General features: G+C 39.3%; 2 non-coding genes across 2 annotated transcripts; both read right to left on the bottom strand.

Annotated features, from left to right (window-relative positions):
* Positions 1 to 775: 775 nt before the first annotated feature.
* Positions 776 to 879, bottom strand: LOC122127511. The gene has a single exon (XR_006151186.1). It is a non-coding gene; the product is annotated as a U6 spliceosomal RNA (small nuclear RNA).
* A 9398-nt stretch (positions 880 to 10277) lies between these two features.
* On the bottom strand, positions 10278 to 10383 carry LOC122127502. Its single transcript, XR_006151177.1, has one exon. It is a non-coding gene; the product is annotated as a U6 spliceosomal RNA (small nuclear RNA).
* Positions 10384 to 20329: the final 9946 nt, after the last annotated feature.

Consider the following 20329-nt stretch of genomic DNA (forward strand, 5'->3'; position numbering starts at 1 on the left):
TCCTCCTTTATTTTTCCCCTACCATCCTTTCCCTCCCACCTCCACAAGTACACAACCCTCCTCTCTTCCCCCACCTAAGTTGTAAAGTTCATTTTTCAACATAGTGTCTTGTGTATCTCATTGTTACAATGTGTCAACCTGTACCCCTATTTAAGCATTTTGTTTTTTTCTTTCCCCTCCACGAATTAGAGGAGTGTATATACAAGATGTAGGTGTACCAACTTCAAATACAGTGAAAACAGGAGTTATAGCAGGAGGGAGGAACATATAAAGAAACAAAAAAATCACATCGCACATTATATGTACGTTAGAAACAATAGCAAGAAAGAAAAAAACCACTTGTGTCCCTATCTTGGGGTTCATGTCCCTTAACATCATCCTATCTGGTCTTCTTAACCCAGACAAATATTAGTTATTGAAAATTAGGGAAACCATGGGACCAATGTTAATTTGGACGTGGCTTACTTCACGTAATATAATTTTTACCAAGACTTTCCAGTTACTAACAAATTTGGCAACGTTATTCTTTCTGATGGAGGCATAGAATTCCATTGTGTATATATACCACAGTTGTGTTGGTAGCTTTAGTATGGTCTTGTTTGTGATCATTTGGGTAAATGTCCCAAAGTGGGATTGCTGGGTCATAGGGGAGCTCTATGTGGAGTGTTTTGAGGAACCTCCATACTATTTTCCAAAGTGGTTGAACAAGTTTTATACTCCCACCAAGAATGCAGTACGGTTCCCTGGTGGCCACATCCCCTCCAGCATCTGTTGTAAAAGTATGGAATGCTTCAGGAATTTGCCTGTCATCCTTGTGCATGAGCCATGCTAATCTTCTCTGAAATGTTCCAATGTTTCTGCTACGCATTTCATTTTGTGCTCCTGCACTTGGCGAGTGATTTTAGGTGCGTCTACACCAGTAGAATCAGCATAAATCAAGCCAGCATTTCTTCATTTAAAATACAAGGAAAGGATACAGGTTGCCACATTGTAACAATGAAATGTACAAGACACTCTATGGGGGGGGGGGCGTGGAGTGACATGTTGGGGAGGTATGAAGGGGCGGAATGGTAGGGGAAAGACAAAGGAGGGGGTAACAATGCTCAATAAGAAATGGACTCATTACCTTACTTATGTAACTGTAACCCATCTGCACAGGAACTTTAAAATAAAAATATAAATTGAAAAGATACAAGGAAAACTTCTGTACTTATAGGAATTTGTATTTGTCACTCAATATCAGCAAGGTATTGGTTTTAGGACCACAAGCATATTAAAATTTTGGATGCTCAAATTCTCTACGTAAACACAGTATATTATTTCCAATAGAATCTGCCCACATCCTAGTGCACGGTAATTGCTACGAAAATTTTTACTACATTCTATGTTTGTAGTGAAAAATAAAATTATATGCACTATCGACTGATACCATTTTTTTCAGATAATTTATTTATTGTGAAAATATCGTACAGAGGGGATAATGGGCAAGGTAATGAATATATATACATATATATATATATATATGTATATTCATATATATACATATATACATACATATATATACATATACAAATATATAATGTTTTAAAATCAAAATATTTTATATCCTTTTTAAAAATTTTTTTGAAAATACCATACAGAGTTGTTACAATTACAGAGGAAAGGTAATGAGTATATATTTTATCAAGCATTATTACTTCCTCCTTGGTTTCCCCTTCCCTTCATATCTTCCACCACACCCCACCCGCTCCCCGAACTGCCCGAAGTTGTAAAGTTCGAATTTCAGCATAATGACTTGTACATCTCATTGCTGCAATGGGTCCACCTGTATCCCTATTTAAAAGGTTTGCTTTTGCCCTTCCCATCCACAAACTATATCAATATCAAATACAATGAAAGCCGGGGTTATACCGTGGGGAGGGACATAGAACACAAAAAAGCAATCATCTTATGAATATGTTTGAAACAAATGCAAGAAGGAAAAAAATATATGAATATTTATATTGGGGTTCATTTCACGTAAAATCAACTTATCTGACCTTTTCTGCTTGTGTCAGACATACACTAGTTATTGTAAATAAGGGAAACCATGGGACCTATGTTTCTTTGGGCCTGGGTTTCTTCACTTAATATACTTTTATCCAAGTATTTCCAGTTCTTAACAAATGGGTCAATGTCATCCTTTCTGATGGAGGCATAGAATTCCATTGTGTATATATACCACATTTTCTGGATCCATTCATCTGCGGAGGGGCATCTGGATTGGTTCCATATCATAGCTCTCTTAAAGAATGCTGCAATAAACAGTTGTGTTGGTAGCTTTAGTATGGTCTTGTTTGTTACCATTTGGGTAAATGCCAAAAATTGGGATTGCTGGGTCATAGGGGAGCTCTATGTGAAGTCTTTTGAGGAACCTCCATACTTCAACAGATACAATCTATTCAACATTAAACAACTATGTACTAATGGGCTAAGAACAGAAAAGAAGAATTTGGCAAACGAGAAGTTATTAGGTTTAGGGAGAAATGTGGGGAAAAGTAGGATTAGAGGGATGAGGTAGGTAAAAAGAGAGTGTATTTGGCCAAGTCCTAATTTCAGAGAGGGAAATAGCTTGGGAAGAATTATTGGAGAGACTTAAAAAAACAAGAGAAAATGGAAAAAACAAAACTTTACATATAAAAAGTGAAACACAAAAATTATGAAAGGGTAAAGAAGTGATATTGAGAGAAGAAAAGCTAAAAAATAAAAGTTCTTAAAATTATATAGGTAGGAGGAGATAATACTACTATTAAAGAATTTAAGCCTTAGAGGTTTTGAATTGAGTAATAAATTTCTGGGTTAAATATGTACACAAGGGAGATAAGGTCTAATAATCGATGACAGGTATGTATCTGAGGATGAGCAAAACAGCAATTAAGTCACCCAAAAAGAAGAAAGGGAAGAAAAAAATGAAAAAGAAAAAAAAGAGAAAAAGAAAAAAGAAAAAAAGGACCAAAAACTCAGTAGAGATTAAAACACACACAGACACACACACACAGACACACACACACACACACACACACACACCTAAAATAAAAATTATGCGAGGACAAAAAAGACTAATAGAAAACAATTTTAAAATATAATTTAAAAATTTTTTAAAAATTAAAAAAAGGTATAAAAAAGAGTTCTTTGATTGGGAAAGGGGGTGCGTGCGAAAGGGAGATCTTTTATCTCCCTTGTGTCCTAACCAATCTCTTGGTGGAGTCTCAGGTCTGCTTGTGGTTACTGTCTGGTCTGTCTTGATTGGTTACTTAAGTCAGTTTGTTTGAGCAGGCAGAAAAATGCTCTGCTTTACCCAGGATTTTGTGATCCTCCTCCTCGCTAGTTCAGTGGGAGGGAGATCTGCTTTGATTATCACAAAAGAAGGAGATGGCAAAGAAGGAGATGGCTGTTTCCTCTAGTTTGGAGATGGTGTGATGAGGCTAGGTTCTGGGTAGAGTTGAGGCCTTTCACCAAACAGTAGCTTTTCCCCGAGGGGATAGCTTCTGATATACTCACAAAGCCCAGCCTAGAGCCATTCTCAGGGTTTATGTATACTGAATTTCAATTGTTTTTCTAGGCTGCTGTAGGGAGGGGCAGCCTCTGGCTCTGTTTACCCAGAAGAAAGCCACACCTGTGGGGGCCAGGGATCCTCTGCTTGTGCTTGGTGACTTTCCCTTGGGTGGAGCTAAGACTGGAATGTCAGGTCAGCTTCCTGTGACCTGCTAAATGACTCCAGTTTTCATCCAAGGCCTGAGTTGTTGCTAGCTCCTCAGCCGGGCCTTTTTCAGTATCAAAAATGGAGATCTCTGGTGCTGGGGGTGGGGAGAGGTGGACTTCCCCCCTCTGCTTCCTGAGAAGGAGTGAGGATGTCAGGGTTCTACTCACGCTGGATTGTTGGTTCCCTGGCCATCTTTAGTCTGTGATCTGCAGGATGAAGATATTTGCTCCTTGCCAGTTCTTGCTGGTGTTGAATAGAATCCACTAGCCCCTGGGTCTGGCTCCTTTGTCCCGGATTCTCTGTGTTTAGGTAGGGTGGCTATGGCCGCCACCACCAAAGCCTTGCCACAGCTGCAAGCAAGTGCTCAGGTCTGCCTGGATTTTTCCTCTCTGGCCAAACTCTCTGTACAGTGATCGCACACTTGGTGTGATTCTCTAGGCTAGGACTGTTCACTGGAACACTAAACTGCTATCTATGCAAAAAATTGATAGCCTCCAGCTTCATTTCCGCAGTCTTCATTCAACATTCATGAGTATATTTCTTATCAAGCATTGTTGCCTGCTCCTTTGTTTCCCCTTTGAATCCCTTCAAATCACCCCCCCCCCTTCCTAATCCACCTCCCAGCCAAATTGTAAAGTTGATTTTTTGACGTAACATCTTGTACATCTTATTATTGCAATGGGTCCAGCTGTATCCCTATATAAACAGTTTGTTTTTGCCCTACCCCTCCACAAATTATATCAACCTCAAATACAATGAAATCAGGGGTTATACCGTGGGGGAGGGACATACAAAGCAACAAAGAAATCATATCATAAGTATGTTAGAAACAATTGCAAGAAAGAAAAACCATTTGAATCCTTATCTTGGAGTTCATTTCACCTACCATCAACTTATCTGACCTTTTCTGCTTGTGTCAGGCATACTAGTTTATGCAAATAAAGGAAACCATGGTACCTATGTTTGTTTGGGCACTGCTTACTTCACTTAATATAATTTTTCCAAGTCTTTCCATTTCTTAACAAATGGGGCAATGCCATTCTTTCTGATGGAGACATAGAATTCCATTGTGTATATATACCACATTTTCTTGATCCATTCATTTACGGTGGGACATGTGGGTTGGTTCCAAATCTTGGCTATGGTAAACAATGCTGCAATAAACATAGCTTTGCTAGTACCATTAGTGTGCTCTTGTTTGTGATCATTTGGGTAAATGCCCAAAAGTGGGATTGGTGGGTCATAGGGGAGCACTATGTGGAGTCTTTTGAGGACCCTCCATACTACTATCCAAAGTGACTGAACAAGTTTACACTCCCACCAACAATGCAGTAGGGTTCCCTTCTGTGCACATCCCCTCTAGCATCTGTTGTTATTAGAGTTCTTCGTTATAGCCATTCTAATTGGAGTGAGGTGGTATCACAATGTTGTTTGGCATTTCTCTTATGGTTAGGGAAGTTGAGCATTTCTTCATGTGTCTATTGGCCATACTTCTTTCTTCTTTAGCGAAGTTCCTCTGTAAGTCTATAGCCCACTTATTTATTGGGCAGTTGTTTCTTTGAGGATTTGTTGTTGGGGCATTTAATTTTGTGAGTTCCAGTTATATTGTAGATATGAGACCCTTGTCGGTTGTATGTTTAGTGAAGATCTTCTCCCAATCAGTGGGCTTTCTGGTGATCTTGCTAGCTATGTCCTTTGCCATGCAGAAGCTCTGCAATTCCATGCAATCCCATTTGTCCAACCTTTGTTTAATTTGTTGTGTTTCTGGGTCTCTTTTAAGAAAATTTTGGCCTGTGACAAGGAGACCTAGGGTTTCACTTATTTCATCCTTTGAAGTTTTTAGTGTGTCAGATTTGACTCCGAGGTCTTTGATTGTGGAGCACATGGGCAGCAAAGATGGCTCTGAGGGGGAGTTGTGTGGGCAGAGCCCAATTTGCTTTACGTTCCGTGACTAACCATCCCGTGGAAGCTTAGGTGCATGATAAGGTTCTTCTTCCTCCCCTCCCATGCACACCTGGTCTTTTTTCCTTTAAAAAAGAGCTTGCTCTGAGTTAATAAATGAATTTCCTGCTTCACTTGACTCCCTGCTGTGTCTGATTATCTCCCTGGCTAAGGGAGGCCTGGGAACGGGGGAGCAGCCGCACTTACCTTCCCTTGGACCCCATTCATCTTTTGTGGGATGGACGAAGACCCAACATCTGGCGCCCAACGTGGGGCTTGAAAGGAAAAGATACCAGCGGCGGCTAAGCAGTCTCACAGGGTAAGTGAAACCCTTAGTATGGGTAATGCTATTTCACAGAAGTAGGAGGAGGAGGCAGCATTAGGCCTAGAGTGAATAAAGGAGGACTTGAAAAGTGAGAAGGAAAAGGAATGTGTCAAATTCATCCAAGAATGCACTGAAACATGCACAGTGGAAATGAAAATGAGGGTGAAAGTTACCCCCTCTGACTCAGGTGCCCCGGATGGATCCTAGGTCCCCACCCTATTTCCCCGATTGAGGGAGAGGTATGGCGCCCTACGCAACCTGTGAGAGGGACCTGCAAGACCCGGACCCCTACCAACCTTCCATGGAGGGGCCCAGGGGTGGGGAAATAACCTAATTGGAGGCCTACCCTGGAAAGGAAGGGCCACCCAGGACCCCGGACCCTGGGCCACAGGATTTGCTTCCCCAAGTGTATCTGGTAAATCTGGCCCTTGGAATGGTATCCATGGGAAGCTAAAGATCTTAAAGAGCTCCACAAGGCAGTGGAGGAGGATGGTCCAAACTCTCCTTGGGCCCAGACCTTATTACAGGACATTGCTTATCACCCATGTGTCCCTAAGGACTGTCTGGATATGGCCAAAGCCTTCCTCACTTGTTCTCAGTTTATTAAATGGTGCCTTTCTTTAAGGAGGAATGCAGAGTGCGAGTGGAGAATAACTGGCAGGCTCAATCTGTGATACCTATTACTTATGCCATGTTAAAAGGGATGGGGAATGGTACTCCACTAGGGTCCAACATGCCGCAATACCTGGCTCATACCATGACCAGGTGATTCAGGCAGGACTTGCCACGTGGTACAAACTGGATGATGAGCCCACTGAGTCCCTCATAGCAGGAGTTACACAAAAACCTGGTGAGCCTCTAGTTGAGTTTGTAGATGGAGTCCAACAGAGTATTAACCACAAGCTGCCAGCAGAGAACCTCCAAGATCAGTTTGTAAAGTTGCTGCTCTGGGAAGAGATGAATGCAGACCACCACATGGCCTGCATGGGATTGAGAGAGTTTTTTCTGAGAAGATGGGCGATGGCCTCACAGGATGTGGGAATGCAACAGCACCAGTCCCAATCATTAGCTTTAGCTTTACATGTTCAGACATCTGCATTGACTGTGGCTATTACTCAAGCACTGACAGCCCAGGGCCAAGGAACCCCAAGACCATCGGGGAAAGGGACTTGTTTTAAATGTGGGCAGGAGGGGCACTTTAAGAGGGATTGTTCACAAAAATCCCCTGCCAACTGGCCCTAGGGGGCCTAACCTCCCCCTACACCCTGACCCAGGGGCAGAAAGGGATACCATTGGAAAAAGAATTGTGGATCCAAGTTTGATTTAGATAGGAAGCCCTACCTGGGTGGAGTGGTGGCCATTGATAAAACCTGAACTTGTATTTCTCCACCTTCTGGTGGAGATAAACCTTGGGTACATATGCCCTTCTATGAGTCCTTGGAACACACCCATATTTGTTATTCAAAAGGCCTCTGGGGCTAGGTGTAAGCTCCAAGATCTATGAAAGGTAAATGAAAGGATGGAGCTAGTAGGAACATCCCTAAGAGGTATGCCCTGGACTCCTGCTATACTTTCAGAATATACCTTGGTGTGATTGATATTAAAGATTGTTTTTTTCTATCCTCCTGCATCCAGACGACTGTAAAAAGTTTGCTTTCTCCATCCCTTCTCTTAATTTTTCCCTGCCTGATTGGAGGTTTGAATGGACGGTGCTGCCACAGGGAATGGCAAATAACCTGGCCTTTTGCCAACAATACTTGGCCACACTTTTAGGGCCTGTGCTGGGTTCAGATACCTCTCTTGTGTTTGCCTACCCGGATGATATAATTGTGGGGCACCAAGACCTAGGACACCTGGAGGGCCTTCTGGCCCAGGTTCGCATCATATTAAGAAAGGGGGGCTTCACCATAGCACTCAATATAATTCAAAAGTACCTTCTTTTAAGGTGCTCTGGTTCCACCTTACCTTGACTCAGGCCAGTCTCCTTAAGCCTTTGCTGGATATTCCAACCTCTCTGACCTTATCCCAACTTCAGAGCCTTTTAGGGGAAACCAATTGGCTGTTTCCATGGGTTCCTGTCCCTAAAGATAGTGTGTGCCTTATTTGCCGTACTAAAAGGCAGGACGCCCCAAGAAGTTATTACAATTACAGACAGCCATTGGGCAATATTTTTGCAGTTCCAAAAAGCCCTGGATGAAGTTTTCCTGAAGAGGTATTCTATGTTTGACCCCATTTCCCTTTGGTGGTTTGGAGGTGTTACATTGATTTCTGCAGTTTTAATTCAAAGGAGGGAGCCATTAGAGTGGGTTCACACTCCCCTGGGGGCACACCTCAGGTATAATCTCAGGCAGACCAACTTGCAGATGCTATAATCAAGGGAAGGACCCAAGCCCAAAGGCATATGGCTTTGAGCCTCACTCCACTGTTTTTCCTTTTTGGATGGCAGATATTGAGCGGCTCACTTAAGCCAATGCCTCATCTTGCTCTCTCCTTAGAGGGGTTTCTAGACCAAATTGACTGCCACCACAACTGGTTCCTTTGATTTTTTTTTTAATAAGAATTGTAATAGTTATGAAAGAGTATCATATTAATTTTGAATTGCATTTCTCTAATGACTTCTGTTCCCAAAGCTTAAGCCAGCATAGAAGTAGCATTAAACACAACTTTGTAAACCCACTGGCGATTTTCATGGATTTTGGAATACATGTCTATTCAGAATTTATGCCCAGTTTTAACCAAGCTTCTTGTTAATCTCATCTTTAATCTCTCTATACAAAATCAATAATTAATTCAATGTAGTAGAAAGGAAAAAATTAAGTATCGCCTAAAAATTTTCGTTTTTCAATTACATGACATTGCTTAAATCATTTTCTGTTTACACTTGAGATTATATAAATTAATTTATTTAGACCTTTTACAAGGTTATACGTATTTTATTTATTTTACAATGATTGATCTTTCCAAAGCCTGTGTGTTTAATTTTCCTTGGTGTATTTCAGTATCATGTAGCTCATATTTCAGAGTGAAGAATAAATGGAAGGAAGCAAACAAAAAATACAGTTCCTCTCATCTGATGAAGCCTCTACAAGAATGAGGAAAGAGTTCATCCATCCTTCTAAGGACCTACGATAGGATATCAAAAAGATAATTCATTCTAATAGGTCTTCATTATCTTTGCAATGTAACACAAATGATTTAAACACAATATACTGCTCAGATACTTATATGTTTTATCAGGTTTGTATATTTTCATATGATTTCACCTCAGTCTACAACATTCCTTCATTATTCTGTCCCTGATATTTTTTGTTGTTGTTGTTGTTTTTAATTTTTTTTATTGTAAAAATACTGTACAGAGGGGTTACAATTACATAGGCAAGATAATGAGTACATTTCTTATCAAGCATTGTAGCCTCCTCCTTTGTTTACTCTTCCCATCCCATCCTCCCCCCGTCACCCCACTTAACCCTCATCCCCCCTTCCACCAAAGCTGTAAAGTTCGTTTTCGACATAACAAATTGTATGTCTCATTGTTGCAATGGTCCACCTGTATCCCTATTTAAACGATTTGTTTTTTCCCTTCCACTCCACAAATTATAACAACATCAACCCTTGCTTTCACTGTATTTGATGATGTTATAATTTGTGTGTCCCTGATATTTTTACACTATCAAGACATAAGATCAACAGTTTGATTTACAACATGAGAAATTATCCATCTGGCTTCCTTGGAAGCAGTGCATAGTCAATTGATAACATTATTTCTGGTTGCTCATTACATGTAATGGTTTCTGTAATACATATCACATTCTACTTAGTATTTAAAAATCTGCTTTGTTAACGATATTATATGGATAAAATTGGGGGAATAAACTCTTCCATCTCAGAACATTTTTATAGGTTTTTAATTGTAAAAATACTGTACAGAGGGGTCACAGTTACACACACACACACACACACACACACACACACACACACATTTTCTTGATCCATTCATGTACTGAGGGGCATCGGGTTGGTTCCATATCTTACCTATGGTAAATAATGCTGCAATAAACATAGTTGTGATTGTAGTTTTAGTATGGTCTTGTTTCTGATCATTTGGGTGAATGCCCAAAAAAAGGATTGCTGCGTCATAGAGGAGCTCTATGTGGAATCTTTTGAAGAACCTCCATTCTGCTTTTCAAAGGGGTTGAACAAGTTTACACTCTCACCAAGAATTCAGTAGTGTTTACTTCTGGCCACATTCACTCCAGCATCTATCCTTGTAAAAATATTGAACGCTTCAGGAATTTGTGTGTCATCCTTCGAAGGAGCTATGCTCATCTTCTCTGTATCATTCCAGTTTTAGGGTATGTGCTGCCAAATTGAGCACAGAACATTTTTTTATATATAAAGTGTAATTGATTTTCTTAAACTAGACAATTCAACAAAAAGTAAATACAAAAGAATGGTCATGAAATATGTATTTCTTACATAAGCACAGATTTAAGAAGAAACTAAAAATTGATATGTCAAAAACAAAGTAATTCCAAATATTTGTGGTTCCAGAGATGTGTAGAAGGAGGAGTTCAATTATTCTCTACAAAGCACCTGTCATAATGAACATTGCAGCAAGGGTTAAGGTTTGTTAAAGTTTTAATGCTTTAAATGTATTTAATTCTGGGAATTTGCTTAAATATGCCAAAATAGTGACTGTTTCACAGGTCATAAAAATTTTCCATGAAGTAGTTAAGATTTATGGTAGCAGACATATATTACTAAGTATTTACATTTCAGAGTTTATAGAAACTTTACTAATGAGAAGTTGCAAAGCCTTTGTGTAAAGAAGCAGAGTAAAGAGTTAAGAATTTGTTAACTACAATTTAGAGCTTCCTTACTTTATATGTTAGCGAGGAACAAGTGATGATATAAGCCATATACAAATGACGAGATGAGCCATAAATAGTAATCTTACTGGGTAACTTTAAAGACTACTCATAGCCTATAAAACTCTTGTTGAACATCATAATCTTAGCCAGTTTTAAATGTACAGGAATATGAGAATATAGTAAAATCTAATATGTAGTATACTTCAAATACTGGAAACACGTAACTGATTTATTTTTCATTTTATTAATTATGAATATTTAATTGTTGGTTTTATTTATTTGTAGCATTGTTTTCCTTGTAGTAATATAGTACAGTTTTGTAAGTTGTCTTTTGGAGGTACTTTGAGAAGGTTACTGGGATGGTCAACCATTTTTATAGGTGCATGTGAGTTTACAAATAGCAAATTTAAGAACAAAATATTGATTAAAAATTTTATCAAGTAGAATCTGAATCAGGAGTGTTGATAAATTTCCACACCTAAAATCTTAGCCCTAGGGTGAAGCTGACATATTACAGAGTTGAGGCCACAAAAATGAGAGACTGTGTTTTGTTCTCTTTCTGTTTTTGTTGGTCATGAGGCTTGAAATCTGGAGCATGTGTGCTGTCCCTCAGCTATTCATCTCAAGGCTAGCGTTACCACTTTTGTCACAGCACCACTTCCATCTTTTTCTGTTTATGTGGTGCAGAGGAATCAAACTCAGGGCCTCATGCATGCAAGGCAAGCACTATATACCATTGAGCCACTTTCCCAGTTCTTGAGAAACTGTGTTTTAAAAAAATCATCTAAAGAACATTTGTTTTAGCTTTGGGTTATATATTGAAATATATGAATATCTTTTTATATTTTTGTGAATTATCATACTACTTAATTTATATTAACTTCAGCTACTTTATTATTCTCAAAGTCATGAAATATCTCTGAGAGATTGCTTCTGTGAAAATTGTTTTTGCAATTCTAATTTCTTGAGTCATTTTTAGTTTTTTATCAAAAGCACTTTATATTTTATGTTGGTGGGTTATTGTACATTAAATACCTTCAAATGTACATGTAGAATCTAAAAATAGCTGCATGAATATTCTCATATAGCTCTTATTTATCTGTTATGCACTTTCAGTATTATGATATTTCTCTCTATCTTTCACTCTATCTCTTTCACTTGCTTTCTCGTTCATGCTCCATGACTGCTACTTAGCATTTCTGCTGGTGTACTATTATCTTTCAGGATCCACTGGTTTTGTGAGAACATGATAGGGACCATCTGTTACAATGGCATTCTTTAAGAGTTATAGCAGTCATGTGATATTATTCTTTGCAATGCTAAATGGCAAAACAACAGATCTAAAAATTCCTTTTCACTTTTACTATTATTATAAATTTTATCTCATAAGAATCATTGGGATGGATAAGATACTTTATCCTGTTACCTAAAAGATCTTTTTCTTTTATAAATAACCTGTTTCTTTTATTATCAGTAAGTAAATACATGTAATGAAAATAAAGCTATCCTATGGATAGATTTTCATCCCTGTAGCAGGGATGAAAAACAAAGTAGTGGCAGAAGTGAGTACAAAGGATAACCATCATAGAGCAAAGATCCTCAGAGCAGTTTATCATGTATACTTTGTGTGAATGACAATGTGCGGGAACTATAGCTTAAATCACTTAACAGCTGATATATACACACATATATTATGTATGTATAATTTTATATTTGCATATATATGTGTATATGCCCTTATATATGTACACATGTATGCTCCTATACACATGAATACACACATACATACACACATGTATACATGGAGAAAGACACATAGTTACAGCCAACACAAGTTTCACTACTTGTTGAATATGCCTTAGACGGAATGCTTGGAACCAAATATGTTGAAGATGCAATTTTCTCTAGAAGTACTTTTACCACTCCTCTTATCTCTTAAAACTGATAGGTTTTGACAGATTCAACTTGCAAAATGCAGTACAAGTGATAGCAAGCCACTCGGAAATCTCATTAAGTAATGGTCATAGGGTGTCTCCCTGTTTCCAACAGAATGCTTGCTTTTGTAGACATTCTCAACAACCAAAGTAGCTGGAGAATACTCTGGTAAAGAATAACGTTATAAGGCTTTAAATGGCATCCTTCCTTGAGCTCTTTTCCAAGAGCCAGCATCAATTCCTAAGCAGATGAGTGAGTCCTCAGAAGACTGGAGCTCAGGTCAGTATTTAACCAACCCATTTGAAAAGTCCTATGTGAGAAATGCTGACTGAGGTCTTGTGGATTTATTGGCCAAGAAAATAAGAAAGAAAACTGCCACACGTACTCCGGTGGAGTCTGCTTAGCATGGGAAACCTGCTTTCAGATCTGAGAATGGGGCTTCAAAGAGGCCTACCTCCTGGAAAGGCTGGCAAGCCCCTGGGAAAGATGTGTTCCTGTTTTTCTTTTCTTTGCTGTATAGGAGTGCCTACTAATCTTTTACTGTTCCTGCTGCTTGTTCTACTTACTCATGCTCAACGTTCCCTTATTCAAGGCTCTTTCTTAGAAGTGTTGATGACTCCAACATCTGATGAGTGTCCTGAGAACATGACTAACTCACCAGAGTTAAGTACTACCCTAAAAGCCCCTCTTATGGAGGCTATTAGACAAGTCATATGTAAATATAAACGTATTGGGGGTTTCATGACGTCAGTTCAGCAGAAGGAATTGTTTGTAAGAGATTTACAAGAAGCTGTAGGCACGGCTAGAGCAGAAAGAGTGTATGGCTATTGGAGACTTCCCTTTAATCCTAAAGCATATACAATAGACTCATATAGATATCCTGTAGATAAAAAAGATGTAGAGGGATATATAGATCAAAAGCTAAATAAGATTCCTAAAATGTTGGTAGATGGAAGGTGGCAATGACTTATCAGAGGAAAATAGTGGGATCCTCCATTATCTAGAGGACCCCAAAGACTTCCCCCAGATCCATAGCCTTTTACAGGTGTGTATGATAAGGATGGCAAACGTTGGGAAAACTACTTAGGAGAAAGAACTTCCTATTACTCTTTTATTTACTGAGAGACTTGCTAGATCTAGGCCTCCTTGGTGCTTACTATCAAAGAAGGAAGAAGAAAGCTCTTATGAGACAGTTAAGGCCTCTATGGAGAAGAGTAAACGATTATGTGAAAGGGTTACAGAAAAGACACTATGAGCTTGAATTTGATATATGGCCAGATTTAACTAAATATACTGACTATCATGATTTTTGGCCACAAATTGGGGACCCTCTAAAGAATGGCAAAGAAGCAAAATTGCTTAGAAAAGATTTGAAATGCATAAAGTACAAAACTAAGCAAAAGTAACTATGAAGTACTAGAGTTTATGCCTTTCTGTTCAGCACCTTACCCATATGCTCTGGTTAATGGTTAATAGGTGATAAACATCGAAACCAATTGTATTTCTTAAAAATAGAGGTAAAGCCGAAAACAAGTGCCTATCTTCATAGCTCATCATCCAAAAAACAAGATCAGGCAACCAGCTGGTGACCACCCCAGAACAAAGCCTTGCAGCAAGATTGTATAACCTTTTGCCCTTTCTCATGGAGAGTTTTTCTATAAAAGCTTGTTGTCCTCTGCAATAAATCACACTCAGCATTCACTCCTCTTATGTGTGAGTTGTCTGTTTGCCATCTCCCCACCTATTCCAGTTACCTCCATTAGGTGTCCTCCGTCGTCCCGACAGAGCCGTTCCATGGCAGAAAACATTTTAATGCATTAAAGTTTGAAATAATTTGCAACCTGTCAATAAATGTGTAGAACACAATTATACCAACTGACAAAAGATGATATGCATTTCATTTATGTGCTTTTGGGCTTGGTGGGTGACTTTAGGTCTGTCTACACAAGTAGAATCAGCATGAAAGAAGCCAGCATTTCTTCATTGTTACAATGAGTAACAATGAGATGTACAAAACACTCTATCAGAGGAGGGGTGGAGGGAAGAGGTGGGGAGGTGTGAGTGGAAGGGTTGATAAGGGAAAAACAAAGGAGGGGGTAACAGTGCTCAATAAGAAATGTACTCATTAACTTACTTAACTGTAACCCCTCTGTATAGTATCTTCACAGTAAAGACATATATATTAAAAAGATACAAGGAAAACTTCTGTACTTATAAGAAGTTGTATTTGTCACTCAATATCAATAAAGTATTGTTATTAGGACCACAGGCATATTAAAATTTTGGGTGCTCAAAATCTCTGCATAAACACAGTATATTATTTACATTAGAATATGCCCAGCACCTAGTGCAGTGTAATTGCTATGAAAAATTTTACTACATTCTATGTTTGTAATGGAAAATAAAAGTATATGCACTCCCACCAACAATTCTGGAGGGTTCCCTTCTGTCTACATAGAAATGGAAAAACTTGGAAAAAATTATATTAAGTGAAGTAAGCCAGGTCCAAAGAAATATAGGTCCCATGGTTTCCCTTATTTGCAATAACTTGTATGTGTTTGAGATAAGCAGAAACGGTCAGATAAGTTGATGTTAGGCAAAATGAACCACAAGATAAAGATTCAAATGTTTTTTCTTTCTTGCAATCGTTTCTAACATATTTATAAGATGATTTATTTGTTGCTTTGTATGTCCCTCCCCATGGTATAACCCGTTTTCACTGTATTTGATGTTGGTATAATTTGTGGAGGTGAAGGGAAAAACAAATAGTTTAAATAGGGATAGAGGTGAACCCATTGCAGTAATGAAATGTACAAGTCATTATGATGAAAAATGAACTTTACAAATTTGGTGGGGGTAGGAGAGGGCGTGGGGGAGAGATGGATAGGGATGGGAAGGTCAAACAAAGGAGGAGACAACAATACTTGATAAGAAATATACTCAGTACCTTGCCCATATAATTGTAACCCCTCTGTATGGTATTTTCACAATTAAAAATTTAACAAAATAAAATAATACTTTTAAAAATTATATGCACTATCAACAGATACAAATTTTTTCAGATAATTTTTGTCTGCATTTTGTGGATGGAATTGGGAGAGCAATTTTGAAAAGCACAAATTTCATCACCAAGATTTGTCTGCAAAATACAACAGGGATCTAATACAGCATTATTGAAAGGTATGGAACTCTGAGGAGAAATACTTGAATTGAGATATTATCAGAAAGTATAAGCACGCAAGGACTTTTTAGAAATGCTGCTAGATTTCTCATGGAGAGCTTTCATAACACTTTGTGAAACACAAGTCAGAACCTCACTGAAGTGTAGGCAGTTTCCCTCACCTTTATGTCAGGCTCAGTCATTATAAATCAACATATAGCTAATCTGGAATAATCCTCTAATAAGAAAATGATGATGGAGTGTTTATATGCAGAAAAGCTGGGAAGACTATCTTTTTCCAATTAAGACTGAAAGATTGACCCCCATCCTATTTTCCCAGGCCCATACAGACTCCAGGCAAAATCCCCGGTATGTGTGAACTCCATTGAAGTACAGGCAGGACAATCCACCTAAGCCCAGCTGTAAATATCCCATTGAGGGCCCATGTGAAAGTCCCCCACCTTCCTTGACCTAGGAGCTTTTCATTAAACTCTACCTTCTTGTTCAGACCTCCTATAAAAAACCAGATCCTGTCCCAGCTCCTCACACAACCTCAATCCTGCAGGAAGGGCTGTGCCCCTCGATGTCTGTCAATGAACCGTTCTCTCCTGTTGATGATCGAGTCTGGCCTATTCCTTTTCCATTCTACTCCATTTTCCTAACATATGGTTCCTACATCCAGGAATGGAAAAGTGCGAGGAATAAACTGGATGCCCTCTACAGAGGGGCAACCCAACTCTTTGCCACCTCTAATGGAGATTCTCTGCTATTTTCCTCCTCCTTCCAAGGCCTTTCTGAGTTGGGAGTTCACAGCCCTATGAGCTTACTTTTTGCTAAACAGCCTCATGAAAGACCTCTTGGCCTTGGCCTTTGGAAGTGGTGCAAGCAGGGGAGGGCCATTCTGCTGTGGCTTGCAGTATTATTGACCCTTGCATAAACCCCCTATTCTCTCTCCATTACCCTGTCACTGGACTCTGATCTCTAGGCAGGAGGCTTTTTGCCACTTGACCGACTTCACCCACCACCTGAAAGCCTTCAGGACAAGGTAACCAGCCTAGTCTGTGGAAGAGGGGCCCCGACAAGGACTCCAGGACTCCAGGAGTCCCTCCCTTCCTTCCTGTCTGTGGGGATCTCAGTAACTCCAGGAGTCTCCACTTTCCTGACCCCCTGACTGACCACCATTAATTAGGACCTTTGGGCATGCACTCTATTAATTATTGGGTTCTGTCCGTCTGCCTTCTCAAAACACCAAGGATGCCTGGAGAAGTGGGATAGGCTCCAAAATCCTACCAAATTTTCCAAATTGTCTCCCAGAGACACCTCATTAGCATGCCTGCAGTTTAATCTTAAGACTCTGGGCTGACTAATTTACAGTAAAAAAAATGCTTCATATATCCCTCCCCCATGGTATAACCACTGTTTTCACTGCATTTGATGTTGGTATAATTTGGGGAGGGAAGGGAAAAAAATTTAAATAAGAATACATGTGTACCCATTGCACAATGACAGGTACAAAATGCTATGTCAAAAAATGAACTTTACAACTTTGAGGAGGGGGGAGAAACATGGATTTGGGAGGTCAGGGATTGTAGGGGGAACAAAAGGAAGAGGCAACAATGCTAGGTAAGACATATACTCATTACCTTTCTCATTTAATTTTAACGCCTCTGTATGTTAATTTCACAATAAAAATTATTTTGTTTAAAAAAATGACTTGTTTTTCTACCAAAATCTGGTCTTCTTACCATGGCCAACACTGGCCTAAATTTGTAACTTTAGGTTTTAATTTTAATGATTTAAACAATTCTCAAACGAAATGATGAGGAATCCAAGGTACCCTAAACATAAGCCCTCCTCTACCTCTGCTCCAGAAAACTTGCCCTCTGCTTGTTCTGTTCTGTCCACCAAGTCCTTCTCTGACCTCTACTCCAGAGGTCCCCCTCCCTGCTCTCCTGCCTTACTAATCTAGCACTTCTCTGCCATGAGCCTCCCAATAATCTCCTCTAAAAATGTAACTCCTTATCTTATCGCAGCTCAGTCTGTCTCTCACCCACTTCTCTTACACCCTCCTTTTCTATCTCTTTTCTTTGATAACCTCGAGCAACAAAGATCTTTATCTCCTTCCTTGCTCTTCTAACTACACTCTTGCTATTTGCAGTTGGTCCAGATTTTCTAGGCTAAAACTATCTGTTTCAAGCAAGCTCCTTCTGTTAATCCCTGTCCCTGTGCCCGCCTGTCTGCCTGCCTGTGTAGCTGACACAAGGTAGGGGTGGGCTTAGGCCTCCAAAGGTAAAAAAACAAGCTAACAGCCCTGTTAAATATCACTGTAAACAAACTACTCCATACGTATACATTTCTCAACCCTTTTCTATAGCTAATACGCATTTTTCCCTTACAGACCCTAATTAAATGGGTCCTCTACTCTGGACCTTTTGCTAATTGTCACTGACAGTGGCTAGCTGGCAAACACACTGAGGACAGCCTCTCTATTTTACTCCTCTCTCCCTTTACCACTCTAAATCCCATAATCGGAACAAACCAGTCCTTTTACTTTTGGGGACTTAAACAATAATCGAATCCTTTTCTCTTTCCTGAGACAACTCAGTTCAAAATCTAGATTCTTGGTTTCTCCTCAAGGAGACTTCAGAAGAGAAATCCCACCCTCTCACTTCTTCCAATAACTCTCTCTATTCAATTACTCAAACACACATTTCAATATCTTCATGATGATGCCACATATTCCTTTAAATGTCTTCAGGTTAAAAGTTCTACATATTCTCCTTAAAAACCTGTTCAGTCACCCCCTCCCCCAATTCTGTCTACAAGCCCTGGAAGCTGACACCTAGGAAGAGACAAAGGCCAAATGATGGGTGTTTCTACAACCCCCACTCTTCCATCAGCCTTATTGCTCTCTCCTCTTCACTCTTTTAAGGGTTAATATATTCAATTCATATACTAATCTGCCTCATCACCAAAACTGATTTAAAGATTTTCTGCTTTTTTCAATGTTTATTTAAGGGTGGAAATTATTTGTTAAAATTTGCCCTGCATTTTTTGGTATTGTCTACTTTTCTGACATTGACCACGTGGTTTTTTCATATTGGGCAAAACAATATCACTTTGCCTCTGGAATTCCATAAAACTTATGGCCGATTTTTATTTTTTTTAAACGAAAACATTGGTTTAAGTGTGTGTGTGTGTGTGTGTGTGTGTGTGTGTGTGTGTGTGTGAGCATGTTCAGTATAATCTCATAGTACATAAAAACTGTGTAAAAAGTTATCTTCTTCTATTTCTTAGTACTGATATTTCCTATCAAATGTACCATTTGTTAAAAGAAAACATTTTTATCAAGGTAGTAGTAAAAGGAACGAGACCCAGCTCAGCTCCTAGCCAGCTGTGAGGAAAAACACCAGTAAGGAGGTAAGAATTGTCTTAAAATATTTGTTCCACATATTTGTTTCTGTCTTCAGAAAGTTCGAATATGTAGCAGATGATATGAGTATGCCTTAAAAGACAGCTTTTGAGTAAGTCATTATGTAATAGTTTGCTGTGATTTACATTAAAACTAACATGTAATTCTATATGTCCATATAAATTTAAGTGTCTTTAACCAGTCTGTGTATAAACTTGTAAGCAACTAAGCAGGAGATTTGACAATTCATCTGAGGAATGTAGTCTAGCCCTGATCCTGCCTGGGAGCATCCTACCTCCACCATGGTACACTGGACTCCTGTTTGACTCCATCACACACAGCTGATTCTTGGTAAAAGACTTCTTCAGATTTACAAAAACTAAGACTCTTGAGGGACACTCTCTGTCAACCTTACCCAGCTAGACCTGAATAAGTCAGCTATGTTGTTATGCTATTGAAACATGTGTAGGCCAGGAGTGCTCCTGCAAATTTTGGTTATCAGGTTTTCCAGGCAGCCAAGCTGTGCTCAAACTCTCATCCCATCTATTGAGTTTTGTCATAAGTTCTGGAATGTATTTTTGATCAATTCTTGATAGGGTGCATGTAAGCTCTCTTGATCCCATAGATCTCCTTGTTGATTTAATTGGATGTAATAAAGGGTTTTTGTGGCAAAGATTGCAGTTCAAAGCCAGGCAGGGAAGAAAAATTGCTCTGAGACTCTATCTCCCAACTAACCACCACCGAAGAGCCACGCTGGAAGTTGGCTCAAAAATTAACCAGCCAAATGCTAAAAGTGGCCCCGTGATTCAAAGTGGTAGGGCGCTAGCCTCGAGCAGAAGTGCTCAGGGAAAGTGCTCAGGCCTTGAGTTCAAAGCCCATATGCCATGCACAAGCACCTAGACCCCCAGGAAAAGGTGGAAAAGAGTAAGAGGAGATGATGTCA

The sequence above is a fragment of the Dipodomys spectabilis genome, unplaced genomic scaffold, assembly GCF_019054845.1.
Source record: "Dipodomys spectabilis isolate Male_0828 unplaced genomic scaffold, ASM1905484v1 ptg000301l, whole genome shotgun sequence".
NCBI classification, from domain to species: domain Eukaryota; kingdom Metazoa; phylum Chordata; class Mammalia; order Rodentia; family Heteromyidae; genus Dipodomys; species Dipodomys spectabilis.